The sequence below is a fragment of the Vulpes vulpes genome, chromosome 14 (assembly GCF_048418805.1).
Source record: "Vulpes vulpes isolate BD-2025 chromosome 14, VulVul3, whole genome shotgun sequence".
NCBI lineage: Eukaryota > Metazoa > Chordata > Mammalia > Carnivora > Canidae > Vulpes > Vulpes vulpes.
Genome location: NC_132793.1, coordinates 19,330,884 through 19,348,056, shown reverse-complemented (window position 1 = coordinate 19,348,056; position 17,173 = coordinate 19,330,884).

Genomic DNA, 17,173 nt, shown 5'->3' with positions numbered 1-17,173 from the left:
TTGGTCTTCATCCCTGACACACAGCTTCAAAAACCCCTGCCCTTTACTAAATGATAGGCAGGAAAGGAACATCTTTTGCTCTCATGTTTGATTTTAGGCCCTGGTTCCTGACACAAGGGCTTCTAAGACCCTTCAAATCTCCAGGGCGATAAGAGTATTTTTTATGTGTTCTAAGGAGATGATGGCAGGTGGCTGGGAGCTGCTGAAGCTTCAGAATGATGCCTACCACTAGAAAGGCTAAGACATGATTAGAAGGATGGAACACTCAGTACCACCATCTGACCTTTAGGAAAGGAAGAAAAAGAAAAAAAAAAGAAAGAAAGAAGGGCTGAAGACTGAGCTCATCACCAACGACCAATGATTTGAACCCATTATGTTTATGTAATGGAACCTCCATAGAAACCTTGAATAGTGGGTTTTGGAGAGCTTCCAGGTTGGTGAGCACATGGAGGTGCTGAGAGAGTAGTGCTCACAGAGAGGACATGGAGATTCCATGCCCCTCTCCCAGTATCTTGCCTTATGCCTCTCTTCCTGGCTGAAATAAGACTCAACATAGCCAGTGCCATGTGGCTCCATAAGGACTAAACTGGAGCTATGTATAAGCTATGTGGGGTTAGAATGGGATGAGGACATAGGACATAGCCCTCTCAGGTACTGAGGGGAACAAATGTCAGGATGGTTCTATGGAGGTGACCCCTGATGTGAGTATTCAGTGAGTAAGTGTTGAAACAGAAAGAGGGAGTGAGTATTTTAGAGGGAGCAGAAGCATCAATAAATAATAGGCTGGACATGTAAGGGGCATTATCGGAAATTCAGGCTTACAGACCAGTGACCCTGAGGCCCCAGAGACAAGAGTTTAGAGAAGCCAGCATAAACCAGATCATGTAGGACCATATAACCTAAGGAAGGGTGTGGATGCTGTGATCAGGACAGTAAGGAGCCATTGCCAAATTTAGCAGAAGAACACAGTCAAGACCCTCCATCTGTGACTGGAGGGGCCCATGTCTGGAGGCCAGGAGAATATTTAGGCTAGTGTTGCTGGGTCCAAGTAAAAGATGGTATGGGCCAGGCCCAAGGAGGTAGCTGAAGGTGTAGGGAGGAGGGGGCAAGCCCAAGCGATGCAAGGAAGACAAAAAAGATGGGGATGCATGGTGGCTTGGGCATAGGGCTGGAGGTGAGAGGGAATTGATGGTGACATTTGGATTTCTAACTTGGGAGGCAAGAGGGTAAGACAAGGAAGGGGCACAGGTACCCCCATGGGGGTGACCAAGAGGTCGCCATTGCAGCTTTCCTCCACCTGTCCCCTGCCTTCCCTCCCTCTGCACCTTCTGCATCATCCTCCCTGCAGGGCTGCAGCCCGCCTGAGAGGCTCTGGGTGATGGTGCTTGCATAACTAACGATGCTGAGTTAGAGACAGCTGCAGCTGGGAGGCTCCAGCTGTGGCCCCAAAGGGTGATGGGATTGCCCGGAAGGAGAAGCTTCAGTGAAAGAGGGAAATTCGTCACGGGGTCTCAGGGACTTTCAGAATTTTCTGGTCTAGAAGTCCCTCTATCAGGCCTTGGCATGTGATCAGTTGACTGAGAGGACAAGGTCCCGAGGCTTCCAGATATCACAGGGAAATGTCCAAGAAATGGCTCCAGAGTAGCCCTGTGGGTTGTCAGGAGTTCTTTCTCTGGCAATGGGACATGGTCCACACTGAGAGGCAAACCCAGAAATTGGCCAAGGGGGACAAGAATGGGGAGAGGGAATATTTCTCACCTTCTAGTCAACCCGTAATCCTGAGGACATGGGCATAGTAAGGGAGGACACTTCCCTCTAGGGTCTCCTAAAGATCTCCAGAACCACTCACTGTACTGATCACATTGGGCTGGCTACTGCCCTCTTGTCTCCTGACTACTGGGTGGGTAGAAAGAAAGGAAGTCATATGGCACCCTGCAGTGAGCAGGGTTTTTTTTTTTTGACCCCATTTCAGACCAGCTCTGATACCTTAAGCAATAGTTCTACTCTCTGGGACTCAGGTGGTTTTGTTTGTTTTGTTTTGTTTTGAACCTGCTGGGGATTTACCCCAAAGATACAGATGCAATGAAACGCCAGATCACCTGCACCCCGATGTTTCTAGCAGCAATGTCCACAATAGCCAAACTGTGGAAGGAGCCTCGGTGTCCATCGAAAGATGAATGGATAAAGAAGATGTGGTTTATGTATACAATGGAATATTACTCAGTCATTAGAAACGACAAATACCCACCATTTGCTGCGACGTGGATGGAACTGGGGGGTATTATGCTGAGTGAAATAAGTCAATCGGAGAAGGACAAACATTATATGGTCTCATTCATTTGGGGAATATAAATAATAGTGAAAGGGATTAAAGGGGAAAGAACGAACTAATGAATCTGCAAAATGGGGTGGCGGCAGTGATCTTTGTTTCACTGAAGAAAATGTGTCTGGCAAAATTAGGTTCTCAGTAATTAATAATACAGTTATTATTCAGCACACATTGATTAAGTGCCTACTAAGATTGCCATCTATGTGGAACTTCTATCGTAGTATGTGTATGGAGGGAGCAAGGAAGGCAGGTAACATTCAATAAGAAATAAGAAATAGATCATCTAATTTGTTAGAAAATGGCGAGTCCTATGAAATGAAGAAAAAGCAGAGCAGGGAAAGAAAAGTGACCTTGAACAAGTCCTTCTACTTATCTAAGCATTTTGCTTCATCTGTAAATCAGATATAGTATCTACCTCCCAGGGCCATTGTGCAGAATAAATGAATACAAATCATCTAGAATTGTACCTAGACCTTGATAAATGCCCAAGAGTAATAGTTGATATCATCACGATGTTGCAGGATTGGTGGATTGGGTCAGACCTTATTGAGAAGAGGACATCTGAGAAAAACCTAGAAAGAGATGAGGGAATAAGCCATGGAAGCCTGGGGAGCATGCTCTGGGCATGGAGACCACCTATCACCAAGGCTCTAAGACAGGAGCTGGAGTAGCAAGGAGCTGTGCCCCTGGCGGTCCTCCTCGGGACCCCATCAGAGAGATTGGAGGAAGCTCAGATAGTCATTCCTCTAGAAAAAGTTGAGGAAGGAGAAGAAGCATTTGGACGAGGACAACCCTGAGAGTATAGTATCAGGACACTTGACTGTTTCTGCAGAAAAAGAGAGACAGAGAGAGAGAGAGAGAGAGAAAGGGAGCAAATTTCTCCCAGCCGCGGTGAACTAACACTGGAACTTGTCACCAAGCTAGTTGGGATGCAGGCCGCCTTCATGCTGGTGGACCCCAGTCTCTGCCCAGGTGTATGTGAGTGCTTCTTGGGCGTGCTTTTCTGTGTCTGAGGTCAGGCGAGCGTGTGAGCAAGTGTGTATCTCCTTTGTCAGTGTGCATCCTGTGTGCAGCTGTGTTATCTGCTTGTTATGTACTATGGATGTGTATCCCTGTTTGTTGATGGGAATGCACCTGTGTCTCTGGCCCGTGTGTGTGTGTGTGTGTGTGTGTGTGTGTGTGTCTGTGTGTGTCTGTGTGTATATACACACATATATGGAGAGGTGTGTGCATGTGTATAGTGATTTGTGGCAGGAAAATTCTCCTTGCTGGAGAGATATGTGTGCAAAGGAAAAGGGAAAGGCTGGATCACCATGCTTTATTTCGCATCCATATGTGACTTTCCACAGTGAAGTTTTTCGCCTTCGGGGGCCTCGTGCTCTACCCCACCACCCTCTCAAAAATGCAATACTTACCGGGTGCCTAAATACACTGCCAGAAATTTACATAGTCACATTAGTTGTCATTTATGGGACATTGGGGGTAATGAATTTCCTCTTTCATCCATTCATCATAGTATTACATGATGCTGTAGTGCTACACCCCATGTTAGGTTCTGGGAATGCAAAGGCAAGGGGCCATTGAAGGTTATAGGTTTTGGGGACAGGTGCAGGTTTAATTTCAGCTGCTGCCCTTTATTGGTTGTGTGACCTTGAGCGAGTCATTTTATTTCTCTAAGGGTTTTTGCATTAGATGCAAATCAGATAAAATGCCTGCCTCACAAGGCTACTGTGAGAAATAATGAATGCAAATATTTACAGTGGTACTGAGACCCCAGTGGATGCTCAAGAGTAACAGTCAATACCTCCACCACCATCATCATCATTTCTGTTATTTCTGACTGAAGTGTCTTCCACACACGGCACACGTATAAAGAGGAGCTACTATTAAACTGCCAGTCTCTGGCCCCGGATTTTTTAAGACCTGTATCTTAACTCTGCTCAGGTCATTTAGGCCATTGTTCATAAAACTCTCAGAAGGGTTTCCCTCACCACCCACCAACCTGCTTTATCCTCCTTCCTGTGCATATTGTTACCTGAAATTATACCATTATGGTTTTTCCCCCTTATTATTTATTGTTTATTTGCCTGTCTCCTCCAGTCAATGTTAACTCCACAGGAGAATCAGAAGACCTGATTTTGCTCCTTTGCTCTAGAATCAGGTACAAATTATATCTTCTGTGTCTAGGAGAGTGCCCAGGAAGTGCTCAGTGAGCATGTGTTGAATGAATAAGTGAGTGAATAAATGAATGGATGAACTAACAGAATCTGTGCCATTACAAAGACTACCTGCCGAAATTAATTCATTAATATGGAAAGCTTCTCAGAGCAGACAACATTTGACCTGAGGGGCTGAGAACTTTCTAGCTAATGAGTATACTAGGCAGAGGAAAGAGCATGTCCTTGTGACTGCATCATAGGAAAACAACCCAGAGTGGTCAGCCTTGCTTCCAATCACCCTGGTGATACTACTGAAACTCCACACTTGGCCTGGGAGTGCATAGAAAAGAAGAAACACCCAAAATTTATGACTCTGTGTGATCCTCTTCGGGTTCCAGAAGCTTTGGACAAGCCCTCATTTGCATATAAATGGTCATAATTTTTTAATCATAGATAAATGCCATTCTGTTTGCTTGTCCTTGTGCCTCCCTTGATGGAGAAATAAGAGTGACTTATGGTTCATGTGTACCAGCAATTAAAACATATACACACAACACTTCCTTGCTTCCTGTATCTCCCTCCTCTCACCCCGAGTGGTAAGTGGCAGAAAGAATGCTACCTTGGTTGAGAGGTCGTGGTTATAAATAAGGGCTCTGGATTTAAATGGTTTTCTTTCAAATTTTAGGTCCCTATTACTTTCTGTGCAGCTTTAGATAAGTCATTTCACCTCTCTGTACCAGTCTGGTCATTTGTAATACGGGCAAAATATAAAGGCACATAGGTGTGTTGCAAGGATTAAAAGTAGTGATGTGCCTTAAGTACTAACCTAAAGCAAGTCCTCAAAATGGAAATTATTATTATTGCCATTTCTTTAGTATTATAACCATTATAGCCATATTATAGTCACAGCCATATGAATGGAGATACAGAGATAGATATGCCTCAATTCAAATCAGCAAGAGCAATTGAAGATTTTACTCTTATCAGAGAAGAACTGAGATAAATGAAGGCACCATATTGCGATGTTGATACAGATTGGAGCTCGGTGATGCTCGTATTGAGAAAGTCAATATTTCACCCCTGGAGAAACCTTTATTTGGAAAACAGACTGGCTGCAACTCAAGAGAAGTTCTGGTCCCTGAATCTCACCAACACTTGACTCCAACAAGAACTGGACAAGCCCTAGAGAAATAAACTACCAGTGGACAGAGATCCCTTTGATGCTGGTTTTAAGGAGAATTGTGTTGGTTTCTGTTTCAGCCCTTTGCTTCTGTTCGGAGATAATCTGTGGAAAGGGGTGGATCGAGAGTAGAGATGGAATGGACACTTACTGGGTCCCTCTTGCAGATTTTTTTTTTTTTTTTGCTTTATCTCCTCTCATTCCCACACTACCCCATGAGGCAAGAGTTATTCTAATTTGCAGATGAGGAATTTGAGGTTTAATAAGGTTAACTAATTTGCTTACAACTGATGAGGAAGAACCTAGACTTGAAGTCAGGCTGCTGGAAATATGCCCGTTTGTAGCCTGCTTCCTGTTTTTCATGGGGATAGAAGTTGTGGAATTATTTCTTAGACCCAGTTTATGGACATCTTTTTTTTTTTTTTTTTTTTTTTTTTTTGCCAGAAATAATCTCCTAAGAATATAGAAGCATTTATCTGGCTGCATACCAGCCTTCTGCTCATGTGAGGCCCACCAACACCAAAAAGTCAACATGTCTAAAATGAAGGCCAACACCTCCCCACTTTCTCATTCCCACACACTCTCCTACCTAAGTCCATTCTTTTTTACATTTCTTACAAATCATCTGTCACTGTGAGTTACCCTTCGTCCATGTCCAAGCATCCCATTCCTCAGCAAGTCTTGTCCACTCTCCCTTTGAAGGTATGTCAAATTTGCTACAATTCCACCATCAAGCCCATCACCTCTCACTTGACCCAGGTATTTATAGTCATCTCCCTGGTCTACATGCCCAAGGTATTTATCCTTTCAGTCCACCCTTTTTGCTTTGCCAGGGATATTGTCATAAAAACAAATGTGATCATGCCCCCTCCCCTGCTCAAGAACCTTCAGTAGCTCCCACTGTCTACATGTTAAGGATCAAATACCATATCAAGGCATCTACAGTATAACTCAACATTATCATTGATCTCCTCTCACTCCCTCTCATCTACTACCACAGAAATGTCTAATGATTTCTCTAAAATGCAATGCCTTTCCCATCTAAGAAAATTCCTTCTCCAATATCTTGCCCTTGGACTCCCAGTTAATCTCCATGCCCACATAAATGTTATGTCTATCTCATTCAACTTCCTCCAGACAAATTCAGCCCCTGACTCAGCATTTCACACTGCTAACCATTGCTCTCCCCCCATGGTAACTCTTACACACACTTTCCTCCCTCAATAGAACCTGAGCCATGAACTGCTCAGAGATAAACATCTTTTCTTATTCTTCTTTGTCTTTTTAGCACCTAGCCAGAGAATTTTCAGACAGTGAGAATCGTAATGCAGACATCACTTTGCATGTTCACATTAAACATATCATAAACATATTTCCACCAAGCTATGCAGTCTTCCTAATTATCTTTTTAATTGCTGTATATTTCCTCCTGTTGATGTGCCATAATTACTTAAACATTCAATTCAAGTCATTAAATTTAACAAACATTTGCCAAGTACCCAACATGTGTCAGGTACCATGCTAGATGCCGGAGACCCCAAGAGGAGAAAAATATGGCCTGTAGCCCCAAAGATGTCACTTTCTAATACAGATAACATCAGGTGATGGGTGCTCTAAGAGAGGGAGAGACATGCCACCAGTGGGTTGGGAGCACCGAATAAAGGAGGACTTTTGGGGAAAAGAAGCTGGGGAAAGTAAAAGACATACATGATATTTTGTCTGAGTTTTAAGAGTTGAATAGGAACCTAAAAAATAAATAGGAAAAGACAGACACACTGAGAGAGAGAGGAGATAAATTAAGTGCTCACAGCTCTTGTGAAGGACAGAGCTAGTATTTCAACACCAACAGTCTGATTCTTGGACCCCCCTTGTCATCTTTTTCTACTGGTGAGCTCCTACTCATTCAACGATGCTTGGCTTTAGCCAGCTCTGTACTCTGTTAGTCTCAACTCTCTTTTTATGAAGCACTTACCCATTTCATGGAGCTGGGATGTGCTAGCAGATTTTCTCCAACTCATATTTTCCTTAAATCTGATAACTAGGGCTTCACAAGTATGATTTCTTTTTTAAGTTTTACAATATGAGTTCACTAACGCAAAGCATCTCATCTTTTGTTTCTATTTCCTTTAAGAATTGCAATGGTATCAAAGAAACAACTCTCGAGCAAATTTCTGGTAAATATTCGGGTTCTCAAAAGACATCGAGTAAATAAATAATCAAACAAAAGCTAAATCACTGAGTTGGCTGTGTGAAAGTGGAGAAGAATTAGTAGAAAGTGAAAGACATGGCAAGCTACATGATTACCTTTGCAGAAGTTAAAACAAACAAGAAGTGCCCAAATGAGGATCTTACTACCCTGCCAGCAGCATTGCTGCTTAAGGAATCAGCAGAACAACATTTATCCAGAGCTGTGAAATCAACCCCACTCTTGGACTCACCCCATCATCTAAAAAACTCATTCAAAAAGAAGAAAACAATAGATATTGTCTGCACCATTTTCTATATTAGTAAAAGTCTGGAAACAATAAAAAATGTCCAACAATAGGGAGTGGTTAAATAAATTACAATATGTGAACTGGAAGGAGTATTATGAAGTCATTAAAATGGTAATTAGAAAGATTATGTAGCCACATGGAAAAACATTTACTATATAATATTAAGTGGGGGGGAAAAAAAAGCAGAACACAAAATTGAATCGAGGCCATCATTGCAATTATGCAAAACTGTGCGCACATGAATCAAGACACCAGGGAAGAGGCATGCATGTGACCAGCTGTTTTAACTGATGTATATTTCTTTTACAAATGTCCTTCAATTTGTGGAATGTATTTTCGTGAGCCCTTCCTATGCTCTCCAGCCTCCAGGGGGAGCTCGGGGCTTCCCCTACCGGCCTCCTCTATCCACCCTGGGAAGATAGAGAAGGTCTGCAGCAAGAGCCAAGGCAAGATGAGGTGTGAAGGGTGGGGCTTCTGGTGCCCGATTTAATGGGATTAGGAATAGAACTGAATTGGGAGCAAAATTTCCCTGAGCCTTCTCTCTCTCTTTCTTTTTCCTGTCCACAGCTTTTGGTGCCTCTTGTGGAATCATTTTCTCTCCTGGCATTTTTTCTCTTCTGGGCACGTATATCTTTCCTGGCTTCTCTCCTTGGGACACAGCATTAAGAGAAATCTAGAATGTCCATCACCTGGGAAGCAAGTGCCATCCATGGCAGAAATTAAAAAAGCAGAAATTACCCTATAGATATAGTTGCACAAGCAAGAAAAATGTGCAGGGAAAAAAATCCACGTTTCCAATAATAAAATTCTAGTTGAATAATATAGGGTGCATCTTTATATTAAGTACTAGGAGGTTATTTTATTTTATTTTTTTTTAAGATTTTATTTATTTATTCATGAGAGACACATAGAGAGAGGCAGAGACACAGGCAGAAGGAGAAGCAGGCTCCCTACAGGGAGCCTGATGTGGGACTTGATCCCAGGACCCTGGGATCACACCCTGTGCCTAAGGCAGACACTCAACCACTGAGCCTCCTGGATGTTTAAAAAAACAAAACAAAACAAAACAAAACGACAACAACAACAACAAAACATGCCTCTGGGTTGATAACATACTCCAAAATATATACTCCAAAATATAATACTTAATGGGGGGGGGGGGGAGGAGAGTAAGACACAAGGTAATATGTATTAGTGTGTATATTTATAAATTATCCAATTAATCATAAGAAATATTTGTATATGCTGGAATGAATAAGTACTGAATAAGTAAAAAATTTCTTGAGTAAGAAATTGCTTATAATAATTAACCTAGGGGGAATAGATATTGATGAAATATCAGAAACTTTAACATTTTACTCCATATTTTATATGACTTAATTGCCATATGCGTATCATAGTTTTTGATTTGTCTTTTTAAAGTGGATTTGGGACAGGATCTAAGGACAAGGAGGCTGGGATGTGGGATTTCAAGTCAACAGATTCTATAACTCTGCTATGCATCTATGCTTAGGAGCTCATATCTCCCAAATAGATCCTCGCCTGGCTCACTACAGTAGGAAACCAGGTGGAGATTTGAGTCCAAAGCTAGAGCACACAAACATACTACCACCACTACTACTATTATTACTACCACCACAGAGGCTATTATTCATAGCGGAAAATGCAAGAGCAGTAAATAAATGTAAGGACAATACAAAATGTAATAATAATGCAATAATAAATGGATGTAAAGCAAAAGAACCAAAATTAAAGTACAGTACATATTTAATGTTCCATATTTAAAGAAAACTGCACATGATATTTGACTTTCTAAAAATGAGGGTAGGAGAAATTTCACAAACAATTCCATTTTAACCAAGTCACATTTCGACCAAGACAAAGGAAATGGAAAGTCTATTTAAAACAGGACAAGGTTAGTCCCCGCTTGTGGTTTCAAATTGGCTTCCTAATAAACTGTGACTAAATTAGCTGGCTTTGAGCTTCAAAATTTGCTTTTCTCAAATGTCCCTTTCTCCTTAGATCATGAGCCCCAATTTGCTTCTGTTCTCCGTGGAATTTCAAAGTCCATCGATTTTGCTGGTTTTAATTTTTGCTTCTGTGTGGGGAGGATGGGAAGAGAGGACAGGCTGTGGAAAACCAAGAGGCAGAGAGAGGGACAATTGCAAATCATTTATAGCTGAGGCCCAAGTCCTGATGTGGCCGTGTCCTAACTCAGTGCCTGGCCTAATCTCTTTTCCATGTGAAGCCTCATGGAATGACTGTGCCTTCTCAGGCTTTCTAAGGGAGTAGACGCTCCACTGAGGACCCAACCCCTATTTCTCCTCCAGTAGAACTCAATTATTAGAAGAGAGTGGGAATGTGACAAGCTCCTAGTATACCAACCAGGGATGCTTTGGGAAGGCAGTCAAAGCAAAAAGAATCACATCTTCCCTCTTAGTTCCTTTCCTGGCACGTGGGGCCCAGCAGCGGTTTTCAAAGCCACCCCCACCCCTACCCCCACCCAGAGAAGAACGTGATGGGAACCAAAGCTAATCTAGGCTTTCATTCCCTCATTGCCTACAGATAGATCCCATCCCTACCCAACCTTGGGACAGCGTCTGGAGGGAGAGAACTCAGATTAGATTAGCTGGCTCCCAAGTCCTGGTGTGTAAATCCACATGCCATCATGACTCATGGGTCACCACAAATTCATTGACAAATGGTTCAGTGTAGAGTGACTGGTACCTGACCTCCTTCACCCTGGGGATCTGGATCAAATTGGTCCTATAAAAGAAAGGTTGGTTCTAGCCAGGACACAAGAAGGCTTCATCTTTCAACATCTCTTGTTCAGAAATCAGAGCATCTCTCCCTGCTACAATGGGATGGTCAGAACCACAGTGTAGTCCAGAAAACCATTTTTGAGTTACCTTATTATATAGATGCATAGCTGTATGTAAACTGCAAGCCTGAGATGGAATAGTCAGCTTCCATGCTCTAATAATCAGCGTGATCTGGAACAAAATATTGAATTTCAATGTTCTTTTCTGCAAAAATGGGGTTGGTAGCACTGACCCTCTGAGGTCGTGGAAGAAATTAAGTAAGCTGATGTGCATTGCATGGAAGTGCCTGGGGCAGTGGTAGGTGGAGGTGTCCGGGGTGTTTTCCCTCACTGCCACATCTTCCAAGAATCCAGGTACTGGAATGTCAGAAATAATCCTAATTCCGGCTAGTTTATTAAATAACCAATAAAATGTCAGTGTTAAGGGGTACCTGGGTAGCACAGCCAGTTAAACATCTGACTCTTGGTTTTCAGCTCTGGTTGTGATCTCAGGGTCATGAAATCGAGCCCCTCATCAGCTTCTGTGCTCGGCACAGAGTCTGCTAAGGATTCTCTCCCTCCCTCTGCTCCTTCCCCTGCTCACAATCTTGTTCAAATAAGATATTTTTTAAAAAGTCAACCTTTTTTTGTGTGTGTTTGAAACTAATTTGCCATAAGTAATATCTTGCAAGCACCTGGTGCCAAGTGATTTGTCACTGATCCCACCCCAGATGAGAGTTTGCAAACCTCCATTTATAAAGTGAATAACTCGTTGTCATCAACTTGTTTAGAAAGCAACCCCATTTGCCTTCAAATAAATATATGGTAACTTTTATTTCCGTTTCCATTTTTCTGTAACTCTGTAGCCAAAAGACAACATGCTGACTTGTTACCTATCTGTTCTATGTGTTGGATAGAACTGCATAGAATACTTGCTCCAGGTGCTACTAGCTCTGTGATCTTGGGCAACCTATCTAAGATCTCTGAGCCTCGGTTTACATGTCTGAGGGAGGAGAGTAATCATATTTTCCATAAGGTTTTGTTGAAAGATGAAATTATAGGCTCTAGTCTATGCCTGGCTCAGATAGTTATCATTATTATTGCTATTGTTTTCGGGTTTAAAAAACTCACTTTCTGAGCCTTTGCTTTGTATAGTTTAGCATCATGAAGGATTTCGACTCTTACCTTTGTTTGATCATTTTTCCATCTATACCAAAGTCATTAGAATAATAAAATTATAAACACCTCCAGTCTCCAAAAACTTGAAACTACCTTAATTGCGTCTACAGTAGCTTAGCTGATAGGTGACTTGTGAAACTACTTTCTCACCACACACCCATGGCAGGCTGTGTGCATAGGTCAGGGCACCGAGACGGGCCCACAGCCCATGATTCCAGTTGGATTAGGAGCAGATCAGAGTTCTTTTGCCAAATACTAGAGAAGTCTGTTTTCCACTGAGCCATCAAGCCCCTTCCTCTCTCTGCTTCATTTTTGTGGCCCCAAGAGCCAAACATAAAAAGTCTGATTGTTTTCCTGCATGAGGTTGCTTCAGAGATCTGCAGGCAACTCTCAGTTTTTCAAATGCACCCTTGATAGGAAACACTCCTTTGCAACCACCACACACAGATTCCAGAGATGTGAGTAAGAAATCAGGGAGTTCCTCATGATTTGTTCGTGAAGAGGGAAGAGGAGAGGCCTCTTGGTCTCTGAGCTATTATTAAAATAAATGTCATTGGCTAAAGGGCCAGAAAAGTTTGGGGACCACCCAGGCAAATGACACTTTCTCAGCTCTACTGTATCATCACTAATTGGATATTCTAACACTTTCTGTAGCATTTCATAAAAATGTTTCAAGACCAAGTGATAGGGTGTCCAAACAAGCATATCACAGATGTTCACTCTGGCTGGTTCTGAGGAAACACCTCCAACAAAATAGCAAAATTTTTCCCCTCTAGTCCCAGATTGGTCTCTCTCTCTCTCTCTCTCTCTCTCTCTCTCTCTTTCTCCCTGGGAACACAGGTTTTGCTAGACCTCAGAATCTAGAAACCACCACTTGAAATAGCCATGGTTCAGGGTTTAAGGGTCAAATCCAGAGAGTTTCACTTGAATTTGTTTTGGATTGAACCCCTCCCCTGAGACATATAAAATTTCAGGGTCATTTTTTGTGGCTTTGCTTCAGGTTAAGTCAGGATTTGTTATAAATTTGACACAAAATCATGAGCTTAAACTTTTCCAGGAACTTGGAGCAGAAAGTGTCTTGAGACTTCTGGAAGATGGGCATTATTGCTATCTGTAAGATCATATACCCAGATAGAAGTTTTATTTACTTAATTACTTGAAAACCCAAAAGGCACTTTTATGAAATGAGTAAAGAAAAAAAAACTAGAGGTCCTTCAATGTTTAGTCTACATCATTCTGTTTGTTCTGCTTTGGAAGCCTCTGTCTTCTTGCCTACCAAAGAGGAATAATCCATAACAATCACTGTTCCTTCAGCCTCTTCTGAGCTCTTTTAGGAGGGAGATAGCCAAAGATTAGAACCACTTTCTCCAGCTACTCAAAGCACTTCCCGCCCAGCAGCCAGGGCATTGCCCTATGGAGATGCTGTACCCGTTTCCTATTCATGCTGTAGCAAATGAATGCAAACTGGTGGCTTAAAGCAACATAAATGTATTATCTTACAATTCTGGACGTCACAAGTCTGAAATGGGTCTCACAGGGCCAAAATCAGTATGTTGGCAGTGCTTCATTCTTCCAGAGGCTCAAGCAGAGGATCCATTTCCTTGCTTCTTCCAGCTTCTAGAGATCACCTACATTCCTTGGTTTGTGACCCCTTCCTTCATCTTCAGTGCCAAAAACAGCAGTTTCAAATCTCCTTCTTCCACGTACAAGGACCCTCATGTGACTACACAGGACCCAATCCAAATAATCTCAGCTAATCTTCCATCTAAAGATCCCTCGCTTCATCACATTTACAAAGTCTCTCTTGCCATGTCAGGTAATTTATTCACAGCCTTCCAGGATGAAGACCTCATTGAGAGGCCATTATTCTTTCTACCACAGATGCTTAGCCAAAATTGAGAGCTGGAGCTGGGCCGAGGAAATTGAGGAGAGCAGAGGGAGAGGGCCCTCGCCGTCGGTAGAGAGCTTGCTTTTTGCGAGGCCTGCTACTTTATCATCATAGAATCCAAGGGAAAAGAAGGAGAGGTGTCGCATTTTCAACATACGGAGACTAGGAGTTCACATGGCGTTTCCAACACACACAGATATCCCAAAGGAACCCAAATCCGAGTTCCTTCTGCAGGACCATGCCGTCGGGTTTACCACGAGTATCAGATGGCAGATGTGTTTAGCCAGGTTTTATGATTCAGAGCTGGGGCTGGGCACAAATATGAACTTGTAGTTGGTGACTTCTCCAAGCTAAAGGCAGATATTTTTTGATGTTATTCCTCAAAGGTGAGACTTACTTCGTGAAATCATTTTTCTCTTTAGTGGGAAGTAAGTGAAAACATTCCTGTATTTTTGGCTGAGCCAAAAGAAATGCTGTTTTCAAAGAGTAAGTAGTTTTCACCTGTGAATACTATATTACATTTCAGTGCTGTAGAGGAGGTTTTAAAGAATATCCAAAAAAATCAAAAGGTAAAACATTTCTATATGGAAAATTATTTTTAAATCTTTTCAATAAAAAGTTAGTCAGGGGTGTGAGAAGCTGTATGGAATTAAATGACCGGTATCCTATTCCCCCTGCCTTGTATCTCTGAGCCAAATTGTATTGAATTTTGAAGAAAGAGACTTGGCATTTCTACAAAATTTGGAAAAGAGGAAAAAACATCTCACAGAAATGCTACAAGAATAAATCATGCTTTGAGACTCCTGGCCAGAGAGAGCGGCCCTCTGCATCCACCTCAAATTAGCCTAAGAGATTTTCTTTGAAATAGAGTGGACCTTTGAAATTCTGAATTATTAGAGCAACTCAGATTACATCTTTAGAATTATGAGAAAGACCAACAATAGTTTCAGTCTTGTTCCCCCACATTTTTCTACCAAACCATGTGGTCTTCCACATGGTTCTGGGAAGAGCCATGATGAGCCACATTTTATAAAGACTCATTTCGCTTTAAAAGCTTCCCATCTTGTTTCAATGCCAATTTTATATTTGAGCATGGGAGAAAGGCTTCTCCCTTTGGGACATTTTCACTGATTTCACAAATAAGTCAATAATTCACTGATTTCTATAATAAGGCTGAAAGCTTCATCACCACCAGGCCCACTTGCTGTGTTAACCAGAACATTCAGCTTCTCCAAAGGCCAAATACAAATCTCAGAAATAAAAGAGGATATATTTTTTAGGCAAACAAAAATAGTTGAGAATAAATATAAGAAGGCATCAGAAAGATTAAGCCTGAAGGGTTATGATATCTAATTGCCCTCATCATTTAATGATCCTCACAGTCATGCTTTGAGATAGATATGATAACCATTCTAACAAATAAAGAAACTGAGGTTCAGAAAGCTTATTTGACTTTTCCAAGACACCTTATTAGAAAGTCGTCAATTAAATATTTAAAACATCAGTTTTTAATGCCTCCAATAAGAATATATTTACCTACTCTAGTAAGAGATGTGAGGTTAAAATCCATGAAAGGACACAGAGATTTTACCAAACTTCTTCACTTGGTACACTGAAATATTTCACTTGGATAAGAAGCATTTCTAGGCTGGGCATGAGGACAGTGATCCTGACATTGGAGGAAGCAGAGGGTCACATTTACAGGAATCTGGTGTTCAGTTGATGGTTGAACTGCTCCAATTCTTGGATCCCAGGTGGCTTTGGCACACAGAGCCCATGGCTTTGCCAGTACTTGCCGATGCTCCATCTCCCTCATTTGAACTCATAGGTTCCAATTAGTTAAATGTAGGTGGTGTTCAACTTGATGTGGAAAACAAGTTAAGAGATTATTTCAATCTAGAGCTGGGGTCCATCTCCGTACATGCTGATAAAAACAGAGAAGGTCCATCTGCAGAGGGAAATGTAGAGCCCAGAACCAGACACCAGGAACACGCTGTCCTATATCCCATATATGACAAATATGTACATATATACATTACTGTATATACTCATCATCTATATTAGTGTATTATTTGTGTATATATACATATGGTTATTTAATTATATACACCAGTTGGCCTCCATAAAGGTCAGTTTATTGTATGTATCATATACCAAAATATTGTATATAATATACAAGTTCTAGATATTATAATACAAATAAATATATGTAATTGAAACAACCTTTGTTAGGCTAGATGTTGTGATGCCCTCCCAAAAGACTTGTTCCATGATACTGACACCTGGTTGTTTTATTTAAAATGTTTACTCAGTGGGACACCTGGGTGGCTCAGTGGTTGAGCCCTACCTTCTACTCAGGGAGTGATCCCAGAGTCCGGTATGGGGTCCCGCATTGGACTCCTCGCAGGGTGCCTGCTTCTCTCTCTGCCTGTATCTCTGCCGCTCTCTGCATGTCTCTCATGAATAAATAAATAAAATCTTAAAAAATAAATAATAAAATGTTTATTCAAAATGTGAGATGTGGGGAATCCCTGGGTGGCTCAGCAATTTAGTGCCTGCCTTCAGCCCAAGGCGTGATCCTGGAGACCTGGGATCGAGTCCCACGTCGGGCTCCCTGCATGGAGCCTGCTTCTCCCTCTGCCTGTGTCTCTGCCTCTGTGTGTGTGTGTGTGTGTGTGTGTGTGTGTGTGTGTGTCTCATGAATAAATAAATAAAATCTTTTAAAAAAATGTGAGATGTGACCAATAGTAACTACTTCATTGAGTTGTTATAGGGTTAAATAATACCATGTGTTTCAGTTAACTTTGGCTTACTAATTCCTACTACTCGTTATGATTCTGGTCAAGTATCGGCTCTTCTAGCAGCTTCATGTGGTTCCTGCCCACTCCTGGGCTTTGCCAAACTGTGCTAGGCACCCTTTTTTGGTGGACTTCCTGTCTCACTAAATACACTGCATCATGCTTTAATTATCTCATCAGACAGAGCTCTTTGAAAGCAGGAATAATGTGCCATTAATCTCCAGAACTTCAGCAACCATTCCAGTCCCTAGCACACGGTCTGTGTTGGGTGCATAAATGCAAACTGCCTCTCGCAGAACCTAGAACATAATATTAATGCTATCTTATTTTATGTTCAGAAAGTAC